Source organism: Delphinapterus leucas, chromosome 5 (genome assembly GCF_059928025.1).
Source record: "Delphinapterus leucas isolate spDelLeu-1000000601 "Yukka" chromosome 5, BTC_Dleu_Yukka2, whole genome shotgun sequence".
Taxonomy (NCBI): domain Eukaryota; kingdom Metazoa; phylum Chordata; class Mammalia; order Artiodactyla; family Monodontidae; genus Delphinapterus; species Delphinapterus leucas.
The window spans coordinates 74342790-74356479 of NC_143133.1; the positions used below are offsets into that span (position 1 = coordinate 74342790).

General features: G+C 42.4%; 1 long non-coding RNA gene across 1 annotated transcript; it reads left to right on the forward strand.

Moving 5' to 3' along the window:
- Positions 1-2231: 2231 nt before the first annotated feature.
- Positions 2232-8473, forward strand: LOC149749150 (uncharacterized). The gene is made up of 3 exons (XR_016393287.1): positions 2232-3447; positions 3777-3959; positions 6284-8473. It is a non-coding gene; the product is annotated as an uncharacterized LOC149749150 (long non-coding RNA).
- The last annotated feature ends 5217 nt before the right edge of the window (positions 8474-13690 follow it).

A 13690-nucleotide genomic window follows, 5' to 3' on the forward strand; every position in this document is an offset into this window, starting at 1 on the left:
CAATGTGTATTCCTTTTATTTCTTTTTCTTCTCTGATTGCCATGGCCAGGACTTCCAAAACTATGTTGAATAATAGAGGTGAGAGTGGACATCCTTGTCTTGTTCCTGATCTTAGAGGAAATGCTTTTAGTTTTTCACCATTGAGAATGATGTTTGCTGTGGGTTTGTCATATATGGCCTTTATTATGTTGAGGTACATTCCCTGTATGCCCACTTTCTGGAGAGTTTTTATCATAAATTGGCATTGAATTTTGTCAAAAGCTTTCTCTGCATCTATTGAGAGGATCATATGGTTTTTATTCTTCAACTTGTTAATATGGTGTATCACATTGATTTGCGTACATTGAAGAATCCTTGCATCCCTGGGATAAATCCCACTTGATCATGGTGTATGATTCTTTTAATATGTTGTTGGATTCTGTTTGCTATTATTTTGTTGAGGATTTTTGCATCTATATTCATAAGTGATATTGGTCTGTAATTTTCTTTTTTTGTAGTATCTTTGTCTGGTTTTTGTATCAAGGTGATGGTGGCCTCATAGAATGACTTTGGGAGTGTTCCTTCCTCTGCAATTTTTTGGAAGAGTTTGAGAAGGATGGGTGTTAGCTCTTCTCTAAATGTTTGATAGAATTCACCTGTGAAGCCATCTGGTCCTGGACTTTTGTTTGTTGGAAGATTTTTAATCACAGTTTCAACTTCATTACTTGTGATTGGTCTGTTCATATTTTCTGTTTCTCCCTGGTTCAGTCTTGGAAGGTTATACCTTTCTACGAATTTGTCCATTTCTTCCAGGTTGTCCATTTTATTGGCAGAGAGTTGCTTGTAGTAGTCTCTCAGGATGCTTCGTATTTCTGTGGTGTCTGTTGTAACTTCTCTGTTTTCATTTCTAATTTTATTGATTTGAGTCCTCTCCCTCTTTTTCTTGATGAGTCTGGCTAATGGTTTATCACTTGTGTTTATCTTCTCAAAGAACCAGCTTTTAGTTTTCTTGATCTTTTCTATGGTTTTCTTTGTTTCTATTTCATTTATTTCTGCTCTGATCTTTATGATTTCTTTCCTTATGCTAACTTTTGGTTTTGTTTGTTCTTCTTTCTCTAGCTCTCTTAGGTGTAAGGTTAGATGGTTTATTTGAGATTTTTCTTATTTCTTGAGGTAGGCTTGTATTGCTATAAACTTCCCTCTTAGAACTGCTTTTGCCACATCCCATAGGTTTTGGATCATCGTGCTTTCATTGTCATTTGTCTCTAGGTATTTTTTGATTTCCTCTTTGATTTATTCAGTGATCTCTTAGTTATTTAGTAACGTATTGTTTAGCCTCCATGTGTTTGTGTTTTTTATGTTTTTTTCCCTGTAATTCATTTCTAAACTCATAGCGTTGTGGTCAGAAAAGATACTTGATATGATTTCAATTTTCTTAAATTTAGTGAGGCTTGATTTGTGACCCAAGATGTGATCTATCCTGGAGAATGTTCCATGCGCACTTAAGAAGAAAGTGTCATCTGCTGTTTTCAGATGGAATGTCCTATAAATATCAATTAAATCTATCTGGTGTATTGCGTCATTTAAAGCTTGTGTTTCCTTATTAATTTTCTGTTTGGATGATCTGTCCATTGGTGTAAGTGAGGTGTTAAAGTCCCCCACTATTATTGTGTTACTGGCGATTTCCTCTTTTAGAGCTGTTAGCAGTTGCCTTATGTATTGAGGTGCTCCTATGTTGGGTACATATATATTTATAATTATTATATCTTCTTCCTGGATTGATCCCTTGATCATTATGTAGTGTCCTTCCTTGTCTCTATAACATTCTTTATTTTAAAGTCTATTTTACCTGATGAGTATTGCTACTCCAGCTTTCTTCTGATTTCCATTTGCATGGAATATCTTTTTCCATCTCCTCACTTTCAGTCTGTATGTGTCCCTAGGTCTGAAGTGGGTCTCTTGTAGACAGCATATATATGGGTCTTATTTTTGTATCCATTCAGCGAGCCTGTGTCTTTTGGTTGGAGCATTTAATCCATTCACATTTAAGGTAATTATCGACATGTATGTTCCTATTACCATTTTCTGAATTGTTTTGGGTTTGTTTTTGTAGTTCCTTTTCTTCTCTTGTGTTTCCCACTTAGAGAAGTTCCTTTAGCATTTGTTGTAGAACTGGTTTGCTGGTGCTGAATGCTCTTAGCTTTTGTTTGTCTGTAAACCTTTTCGTTTCTCCACTGAATCTGAATGAGATCCTTGCCTCTTTGCTGGATAGAGTAATCTTGGTTATAGGTTCTTCCCTTTCATCACTTTAAATATGTCATGCCACTCCCTTCTAACTTGTAGAGTTTCTACTGAGAAATCAGCTGTTAACCTTATGGGAGTTCCCTTGTATGTTATTTGTCATTTTTCCCTTGCTGCTTTCAATAATTTTTCTTTGTCCTCAATTTTTTCCAATTTGATTACTATGTGTCTCAGTATGTTTCTCCTTGGGTTTACCCTGTATAGGAGTCTCTGCGCTTCCTTGACTTGGGTGGCTACTTCCTTTCCCATGTTAGGGAAGTTTTTGACTATAATCTCTTCAAATACTTTCTCGGGTCCTTTCTCTCTCTCTTCTCCTTCTGGGACCCCTATAATGCGAATGTTGTTATGTTTAATGTTGTCCCAGAGGTCTCTTAAGCTGTCTTCATTTCTTTTCATTCTTTTTTCTTTATTCTGTTCTGCAGCAGTGAATTCCACCTTTCTGTCTTCCAGGTCACTTATCCGTTCCTCTGTCTCAGTTATTCTGCTATTGATTCTTTCTAGTGTATTCTTCATTTCAGTTATTGTATTGTTCATCTCTGTTTGTTTGTTCTGAAATTGTTCTAGGTCTTTGTTAAACATTTCTTGCATCTTCTCGATCTTTGCTTCCATTCTTTTTCCGAGGTACTTCACTATCTTCACTATCATTATTCTGAATTCTTTTTCTGGAAAGTTGCCTATCTCCACTTCATTTAGTTGTTTTTCTGGGGTTTTATCTTGTTCCTTCATCTGGTACATAGCCCTCTGCCTTTTCATCTTGTCTATCTTTCTGTGAATGTGGTTTTTGTTCCACAGGCTTCAGGATTGTAGTTCTTCTTGCTTCTACTGTCTGCCCTCTGGTGGATGAGGCTATCTAAGAGGTTTGTGCAAGTTTCCTGATGGGAGGGACTGGTGGTGGATAGAGCTGGCTGTTGCTCTGGTGGGCAGAGCTCAGTAAAACTTTAATCCACTTGTCTGCTGATAGGTGGGGCTGGCTTCCCTCCCTGTTGTTTGTTTGGCCTGAGGCGACCCAACACTGAAGCCTACCCGGGCTCTTTGGTGGGGCTAATGGCAGAATTCAGGGGGCCTCATGCCAAGAAGTACTTCCCAGAACTGCTGCCAGTGTCCTTGTCCTCACGGTGAGACACAGCCACGCCCCCACCTCTGCAGGAGACCCTCCAACACTCGCAGGTAGGTCTGGTTCAGTCTCCTTTGGGGTCACTGCTCTTTCCCCTGGGTCCCGATGCGCACACTACTTTGTGTGTGCCCTCCAAGAGTGGAGTCCCTGTTTCCCCCAGTCCTGTTGAAGTCCTGCAATCAAATCCCGTTAGCCTTCAAAGTCTGATTCTCTAGGAATTCCCCCTCCCATTGCCAGACCCCCAGGTTGGGAAGCCTGACGTGGGGCTCAGAACCTTCACTCCAGTGGCTGGACTTCTGTGGTATAAGTGTTTTCCAGTTTATGAGTCACCCACCCCACAGTTATGGGATTTGATTTTATTGTGATTGTGCCTCTCCTACAGTCTCATTGTAGCTTCTCCTTTGTCTTTGGATGTGGGGTATCTTTTTTGGTGAGTTCCAGTGTCTTCCTGTCGATGATTGTTCAGCAGTTAATTGTAATTCTTGTGCTCTCGCAAGAGAGATTGAGAGCACGTCCCTCTACTCTGCCATCTTGAACCAAAAACCTCAACATTTCTAAAATTAAGGTATGTACATTGTTTTTTTAGACACAATGCTATTGCACACTTAATAGACTACAGTATAGTGTAACTATAACTTTTAAATGCACTGGGAAACAATAAATTCCTATGACTCACTTTTTTGCAAAATTTGCTTTATTTGGGTGGTTTGGAACCAAACCTGCAATAACTCCAAGGTATGCCTGTATTAGAATCTTAAAGTTTGAAGGGATTGAAATGATTGAGCTCATTCTAGACATTGGACAGATGAGACTGAAGACCCAGAAGGTTGATTTGACTTGAAATGTTGCCCTTATATTTTTGTTGATATTGTTTCCTTCAAAACTATCACAAAAATGTGCGTTTAACAACATTGTACCATATTTATTAGGATAATATTAATTATTTTTAAGGTTGTAGAATTTTCTTTTGTTCACTATTATTTGAAGCAATTGACATAGACTTCGGACATCTATTTTTCTTTTCATGGAAACTTGGATTATCATGATATTCATCATAATGAGCTTTAACCAGAGACAACATGAAAAGTGAATCTGCCCACTACTGGCTTGTATCAAGGTCCAGCATTAAAAGCGTGGACTCTGTGGCCAGATCGTCTGAATTTGATCATGGCTCTGGTACTTTCTAGCTAGGTAACTACGTGCAAGTTATTTATTCTCTTTCTGCCTCAATTTCCCATGCGATAATGGGACATATTGAAAGTATTTACTTCACAAAATTGCTCATAAAGAATGAAAAGAGTTAATATTTGTAAAGTATTTAGAATGGTGAGTTTTAGTGTATTGTAAGGCCTACCATGGTTTTAATTTTTTTTAAATAAGCTTGCAGTTAACTAAACTCTCAAATCTCTTTCATGTATGTGCCTGCTGACTTGGTCTCCCCCAGTCTAAACTTGTGCAATTGATTTCTTTTTTCCAGCCTAAATGCATGACTTTGCATTTAACCCTGTTGAATTTCTTCCAGTGGCACTGGCTCAGTGGCACTTTATTTCCCTCACTTTCTGCACCCACCCATCCACCCATCCCCGGGTATAAGTGCTGATAATGAGAGAGGTGGAAAAGAGAAGGGAATGCAGTCTCCTGCACACTAAGCGCGCAGCCTGCAGTCCTCAAGTTCTGCCTGCAACTTAACTTTGGCGCCCAACCAAATTCAAGTGGCTCTAATTACTTTTAAATTAGGCATTTAGTTAAAATTTGATGAGCACATAAACTTAATAGCTGATCTCCAGCCAACATTACTATCAAACTGCCATCAAAATAAGTCCAGGAGGTTGTTATCCAAAGTACCCCAGTAAAATGAAATGAGCGGGACAATGGTTGTGACAACTGCAAAACTGCCATTTCCACAGGTGGAATTAAGTGTCTGTCCTGTAAATGAATAGAGACACAATTCAGGGAAGCAAGCCATCCAAATGTATCACTTGAATCCTGTTTGGCTGTTCTGACGTCGAAGAAGATAAGAATAAGAATCAACTGGGGAAACGAAAGATGCAGAACTCCAAAAATAAACTTGTCATCCCTGACATCTGTGTTTATAAACGCATTATGTTAAACAGCAGAGATTTCCCTACGGCTGGCCAATACCAAGATGGCGTCTTGGGTGTTTACCTTTTCCCATAGCCCCATTCGTAAGGGCTTTTCTTACTATCTCTTTGCTTCCAGCTTTTGTTTCAGTATCCCTGTAAAGAGTTGTCAGAGAACTAGCTGGGCAACTTCAGAAACATGGTTTATAACCAACCTGCTCCACTCTTTCGCTACAAAAAGTGAGCCTGTGCTAATTGTTCTTTAGTGAAGAAGTAGGTGGTCCACACCCACCCCTCCTCACCCAGGTGGAGATTTTCTTTATCAATAACCCCAGAACAGGTTTGAATCAAAGAGGTGACACACACAAGAGCCAGATGTTTGGAGGGTAAGAAGGGGAGGTAGGTTCACACAATTGTTCTGCCTTCTTGCTTTCCGCTGAGGTTCTTTCCTGTGGGCTGTAGGACACATCAACAAGCTCTGAGCATGTGCGTGGACAGCCCCAGCCCAGCACCGCAGTGGGAAGCTGCTCACAGGCTGCCTTCCTTTTCCGGTGCAGCTGGTGTTTACAGAAGGACATGATTTGAAAGTTGATTTATTTACTCTGTCGTTTTTTTTTTTTTAAATGAACGGACATAGATGTCTGTTTGTTGAAACAATTAATAAACTCTAGTGATATTAAAATTTAACAGAAAAACATCCTTGGCTGTCAGGTGGAAATCTAAGGACTGACTTTTGGAAAGTTCATAATGTAAGTCAGAGTGAGATCAGAAGATATATATAAATGTATTTTTTGGCTCTGTTTTTAAGAAAACAGCTGATCACTTTCGCTTGTGGAAACCAACGGGCTCTGGTTCCTGCCCCTTCATTTTGTCCTGGTTGTCTGTGGAGACTCAGAGGATGTTGATACGGCACCTCAACTATGGAGGGGAAGAGAACGTGCCAGAAGGTCCTCTTCCTCTTGTGCCAGCTCCTCCTCCCAAGTCTCTTCAAAAGTCAAGGCATCTGGGACTTCCCTGGCGGTCCAGTGGTTAAGACTTTGCCTTCCAGTGCAGGGGGTGCAGGTTTGATCCCTGGTTGGGGAGCTAAGATCCCATATGCCTTGCGGCCAAAAAACCAAAACATAAAAACAGAAGCAATATTGCAACAAATTCAATAAAGACTAAAAAAAAAAAGTCAAGGCATCTGGGTCCTAAGACATTGCAGTCTGATTGCGGTGAAACAAGGGGCTAGGCCAGAAGAGGTGCACTTTCTTCCTTTAAAAAATTTATTCTTTATTTTGAGTGGTAATAGGAACACACACCAATAGATAAAGTTTTAAGGAGTATTCAGTGAAAAATAATTCTCTCTTGCACCCCTGCCCCCCAGCAGCCACCAGTTCCCTTACCAAAGATAATCTTTATTGCCAGTTCCTAGAGTATTCTGCTGGAGACATCTTACGTAGTTACAAACATTCATATATGTATATGCGTCTTAAATACACAAATAATAATGTACAATACACATTGTTCGACACCTTGCTTTTTTCACTTAACAATACATCAAAGGTTTTGTTTTGTTTGATTGTTTTTCGAAAGTGCTATCAGGGAGAAAAGTCATTCTTCATTTCAATGATCTGATTCTGGTTCTGGTTCATTGTACTGATAACAAAGATGCCAAGTTAAACTCTACCTCAGCCTCAGGTCAACTTGGTCTGGAGAAATAGGAATCATATTTAAAACCCTAAATCTTTAAACAACAGGAAGTCTGGGGTGGGTAGAAGAGAGAGGGAAGGATGGATTCTGTTTAAAAGAATGCTCTGTGGGACTGACAGTTAAGCAGAGGGACACTTTGAACACAGTCTTGCAAAACGAAAATCCATTGGTTCCTTTCCCTGCTTTCGTAAGTAGGACTCAAACTTACTGGCCATAATTGTTTCATTTTTGCTAGTTAAGGATCTCTAGGAGCAAGATATTGTCAGTATTCTGGATGCAATACAGTTGACCCTTGAACCATGTGGGGTTAGGGACACCAACACCCCGTGCAGTCAAAACTCCACGTGCAGATTTTGACTCCCCGAAAATAACTAGTAATAGCCTAGTGTTGACAGGAGGCCTTACTGATAATATAAACAGTCGATTAATGCATATTTTGTGTGTTATATGTATTATATACTGTATTCTTACAATAAAGTAAGTTACAGAAAAGAAAATGTTATTAAGGAAATTATAAGGAAGAGAAAATACAATTATAGTACTGTTTTATTGATACTGTATGTTTATGTCAAGATGAATTTTCTGTCAGTATCTACATCATTATTGTCTTATATGATACAAACCACTGTAGATGTTTTATATGTATATATATAACACTAGACATCAAAAAATGAAGATAAGGTGAAAAAGAAATTCAGATTTATTTATAGGTATGGTGATTCATGCATTGATAACAAAGAAGCAGCAATAGGATTGCTTTATGGTCGCCTAGTGTAATTGATACAATAGCGTCACGGTAGCCTAGCCTATAAACTAATGAATTAATCTTTACAAAATTTTTATGGCATACAGGATTACAGTCACATTCATAATACAGTGTTGGAAACATTGCTACATTTTTTGAAAAACCACGTATCTATGGTGATAGGCTGATACGCAGTTTCTCCAATTACGAGAGAGGTATACTGTACAGTAATGGAATTCTTTGAAAGCAAAGTTATAAAACAGTAAGAAAACTAACACCTTAATTTTATACTAAATGTTACTCACCTTATACCTATGTAAGGTTAGACTAGTATCTACATATATTTTATGCATTCATGTCGTACTTAACTTTTTCTTAATATTTTCTATATTTTTAGGGCACACGGCTTGTCTGCGAGTCTTTTCAGATTGTCACAAATCTCCAGAATTTTCATAACATATTAATTGAAGTAAATCCATGTATAAGTGGATCTGCAGAGTCCAAACCAGTGTTGTTCCAGGGTCAGCTGTACAAGGGAGGTGGAGGTGGAAAGAGACAAGGCTTTGGATCTGGACATTAATACTGTGGCTATAATACCAGGTGCCAACCCAGGGCCAATAGCATGGCAAATGCATAACACAAAGAACTCTTTGCTTGGGGCAGACATGCAGAGCTGTCTGGTTCATTGCCACCCATGCTAGAATCAATTTCCTTAGAGCTCTGATTCACAGCTTCCTTTCTGCTTTCCAAGTTATGAACTGGAAAGTTGGAGCTTTGAGAACATCGTGACACTTATTTCCCAGAACTCCCGAAGCTTTTCATGTCTGAACCCAGACCCAGGTGATGTGGCAGCTTCCAGGCAGCTCTAAGCCCCGGAAGCTGGGATCACAGAGAAACGTATAGACTTACACAACCTAATTTCTTTCATCCTGACTGACAGGATAAGGACAGAAGGAAGAGCAGAGAAATCTAAAGGAGCTTTACAGGCGCTGACATTCTAAGCTTGTGAAAGATAAGCAGGTAGCGGAGAGTGGGGGGGTGTGAGGCAGCACACCCAGTGCAGGGGCATAGCTTGAGAGAGACACCAGGGCTGGGGTGGGGGGTGGGAGACACATGTCTACACAGCACAGCCGATGTGAGGGGAAAAGATGTGGAATTGGGTCCTGAATTGCTTATTTGGAAAATTAATTAGTAAGCGGTTAGCGGACCACTGAATGGAATATTAATTTCTCCCAAGGTTATTTGGAACCTAGGCATGGAGGGGAGAGAGAGACACAGAGAGGCAGGGAGGAGACAGAGAAAAGATAGGAACGGAGCGCGGGAGAAGACAGGACCCAAGTGCTTTGCCTCCACCTGCCCCCAAACCCGAGTGGAGCCCAGGGCCTGGCACATTCATAACGAAGTTTCGAGAGTGAGAGAGAAGAGGTGAGGAGGCCTCTATGATGCTACTGAAAGCATCGCCCAGAGACTGGACTGGAACATCTAAAGTTCCCAGAGACTTGTTCGCCGTCTTATTTGGAGAGCTACCACAGACTCTTTCTGACATCAGTCAGCCATCCTTGCCCTATCTCCTTCATCTTCTGTCTAGACCTTGTTCTTTCTTGCGCTTCCCCTCCTGCAGGCAGAAGAAAGGAAAGCACCTCTGGCTCCTGGGCTCAAAGGCGCTCTCTCTTTGGTTTTCCGGTTTCCTCGCTTGTGAGTCTGTTAGACACTTCCTCTGCGGTTTACCTGTAGTCTGACCTGTGAATCTTTGAGATCATCTCTCTCATGGTCTCTCACTGCAGCGACAGCGCGAGGTTCCCCCCACGCCGCCCCCTTAGCAAGGCCTGGGGAGCAACTGTTCATCTGGAGCTCTCGGCTGCAGGGCTGCCCTCTCCTGCGCTGTGGGGTGGAGCCTCCTGAAGAAGAAGAGCACAGAAGGGTGCTCCCTGGGCGAACGCTCCTTGGATACTGGCCAGAATCAAAGCTCGGCTTCTTCCCACCCTTTAAAATGTGGTCGGTACACTACCAAACGTAAACTAGATAGCTAGTGGGAAGAAGCTGCGTAGCACAGGGAGATCAGCTCGGTGCTCTGTGACCACCTAGAGGGGTGGGATAAGGAGGGTGGGAGGGAGAGGCAACAGGGAGGAGATATGGGGATATATGTATATGTATAGCTGATTCACTTTGTTATAAAGCAGAAACTAACACACCATTGTAAAGCAATTATACTCCAATAAAGATGTTTTAAAAAATTAATTAATTAAAAAACGAAACAAGTGGTTGGGCTCAGGAGGTCTCGCCCCGTTGTCCAGGCTGCCGCTCAGGAATGGCTCCCTCCGCTGGGCAATCCAGTCTCCTCCCTGGACCTTTCCAGATCCATTCAGAACCCAGCTGCCAGTGCGGGGATTCAGCATTCTGGGGATGGCATGTTTATTTCGAAACAATCATGAGGCTTGATTTGATGTAGTGAAAGAAATTAGTGCTTGCTGAATACGGCCCAGTTATTACTGCATTAATTCATACAGATCAGCAGCTGACATTGGCTGGAAGGTGGGCATGGGGGCATTTCAATAAGTTTGGCTGAAGAGAGCTGCCTCTCCAGGGCTGCCAAACCCCCTCCCCCACTGCAAGGCACAGATGATAACTCGTGTTTGGAATGACTTTCACATCAAGGGTGCATGATGTTATTTTAATGTCAGCTGGAAATGGACAAATTAAAGCATGGTTGGGAGATGTCCCAAAAGTCAGTCATCAAACTGACACCCTTGGAGACCTGCTTTCTCCCAAGCCCATCCTTCAATGACTCCTCAAAGATGGAAGAAATTGTAACATGCTACCAAGGAGATGTAGCAAGACACCTTCTTGTGGATCATCAAACTTGGTATGTGAATCTGTACCACGTGTAAGCAGTTAAGCATGGTCTCAGCTGTAAGTAACAATAGCTTAAACAGATAAAGGATTATTTGCTTGCTGTTATGGCTTGAATTGTGTCCCCCTCCCCAAAATAATATGTTGAAGCCTTAACTCCTAATACCTCAGAATGTGGCTATATTTGGAGACAGGGCCTTTATACATGTGATTAAATTAAAAGGAATCCCCCAGGATGGGCTCTTGTGTCAAGTCAGCTCTCTCCAGGGAAACAACATATATATATATATATACACACACACACACATATATATATGAGAGAGAGAGAGATTTATTATAAGAAATTGCCTTGCATGATTATGGAAGCTGGCAGGTCCCAAGATGTGCAAGGTTGAGTCAGCAAGTTGGAGGCCCTGGAGAGAAGATGCTTTAGTTCCAGTATGATCTGAGGGCCTGGGAGCCAGCAGAGCTGACGGTGTAGCTCCATCCAAAGGCTGACAGGCTTGAGGCTCAGGAAGAGCTCATGTTTCGGTTGAAGTCTAAAGGCAGGAAAAAAACGGAGCCCTGGTTCAAAGAAGGTAGCCAGGCAAGAAGACTTTTCTGTTACTCGGGAGAAGGTCAGCCTTTCTGGGTTCTACGTTCCTTCTTTGCTGATCTATCACCAGTTCCCAAACAGACTCAACTTCATGCGGTACTTACTACCTCAAAGCCCTCCCACCATTCATTCATTCATTCGTGCACAAAAGACTATTCTAAATGCTTGGCATGCATTATCTTATTTAATCACTGGAGTAGAATGGGGAAAAGAAACAGGAACTCTCTGCTTTTATATAATCTATTATAGATTAGAGGAGAGAAAATATTCACATTATTACAGTGAAATGTAGTCAGGTTTCTGAGAGGGAAGCTGCCGGGAGGTAGAGGCACCAACAGCAGAGAAATCTAGCCTATTATCTGCTCACCCAAACCCTTCCCATTCTGCAAGGCCTGAGTCAGCCAGCACTCAGCCACACCCATCAGAATAACTGTGCCTTTGTGTTTTGCTGTACTTAACAATATTAAAGAGCACTTACCTGGTGCTAGGCTTTGAGCTAAACGCTAAGCACATTGTATCACTGAACCTTTACAACAATCCCATTAAGTGAATTATCCCCCAATTATAGACAAAGAAGCTGAAACTCAGAGACTCATGTGAGCAGATCTTTGCAACAATACCTCCCTCTTCCTGGAGTCCTCGTCCTCCAGATTGTCACCAGACTGCCTCTTTCCTTGGGTCTCAGTTCAAATGTCACCTCCTCCAAGAAGCCTCCCTTGACCAGTCATTCTTAAAGAGCTAGCGCTCTGAGTCACCCTTGCACATCACTCTATTTTCTCACAGCCCCCGTCACTCTCCGAAATTATGTTTTTTATTTATGTGTCTCATGCTTAGTGTCCGTCTTCCTCCATTAGAATAAGTTCTATGAGGGTGAGAAAAGTCACCTCCTCTAAGTTGGGCCACTCTAAATCCTTGGCACTTAGAGGGATGCCTGGTACATAGTAGGCCTTCGATTAGTGTTCTCTGGATGAAATCATGAATATACCCAGAGTCATATAACTAGCAAGTGACAGAGTTGAGATTTAGACCTAGATGTGTCTTTCTCCAAAGTCCAGGATTTAATGCCTTTTCTAGACTTCACACTATCCATCTTGCTTTTTTTTTTTTTATCTTGCTTTAAATTTTGTTATTTACTTTTCTGTCCCTGCTACATGGTTCTGAGGGCAATGCGACCACATCCTCTCATAGCCCCTATAAGGACACTGCTTTGCTGTCCAGACACTCAGCCCGTGTTTGCTGAGATGACTAAGTTTCCATGACAACGCCAGAGAAGGAAGAAGGGCTCTGAAACCCTGTGTGATTTTCCTCCCATCTCCACCGAGGTTAGCATCACAGACTGAGAAGAGGTCCTCCTCACCCCGACTCAGGCTGGAAGTGTCATCTGCAACCTTGGGAGGCATCACGGCCCCGGGGCTAAGCTGATGGCTCCCCGTGAGCGTGACCGCAGCTTCCCCCCGAGTGACCCGCAAGCAGGGGCGGAGGCTTCAGCCCAGCCCCCATTTGAGGAGTAAGCACAGGTCAAGTCCTCGAGTTTCTTAGAAGATGCTGGTCTTTCTGGCAGGGAAACTTGCTTGGCCCCTGTTCCCACGGGCAGGATTCTTCTTGACCAATGAGAGAGGCTGGGCATTTCAGAGGGCAGTCGGTCATCCTCTCACTCGGGGAGTGGACACAGTGCAGCAAAAAGCCTTCCCACCTGAGCCTGCTTCGGCTTTTCCCATTTTCCCCTGAGCTGAAAAAACCGATGGAACCTTAGGAAACTCCTCGTTCCATCCCCTATATCTGTGCCTGTGTAGAGAGAGCTATGAATGAAGCCTTCCTTTGGCGCTTGCAAATCGTTCATTCTGTCGTCATCAGAAAACCCAGCGGAGCAAAGAAGGTAAACTCGGCTGTCTCTGTGGCCACGCTGAAGCCAAGGGCCCTCTTGGAGGCACACAGAGAGGGTGCTTTCACCTCCCCCTGCGTGGGACCAGCCGCAGCTGCAAAAGCTCCCTCTCCTTCCCTGTGCTCGCCGCTCTGCAAGGGGATTTGGAAATAGCACTCCACTTTCCTGGACCGATGGAAAGGGCAGCTGCCTAAAGGGTAGGGCTTGACAGCAGCTAGACAGGACTTCCTCCCTCAAAATGGCTCCCTGCTGCCTGAATTTCCTCCAGTAACGTAATCGCCTTGAATCTCACAGAATCGGCCTTTAGGAGAATGCGACTAGAGTGCAAACTCCCTTAGGAAGGCCAATAGTCCACTAGAGAGGAGTTGGCAAACTTCTTCTGAAAAGGACCAGATGGTAGACGTTTTAGGCTTTGTGGACCACACCGTCTCCATTGCAGCTATCAGCCTCA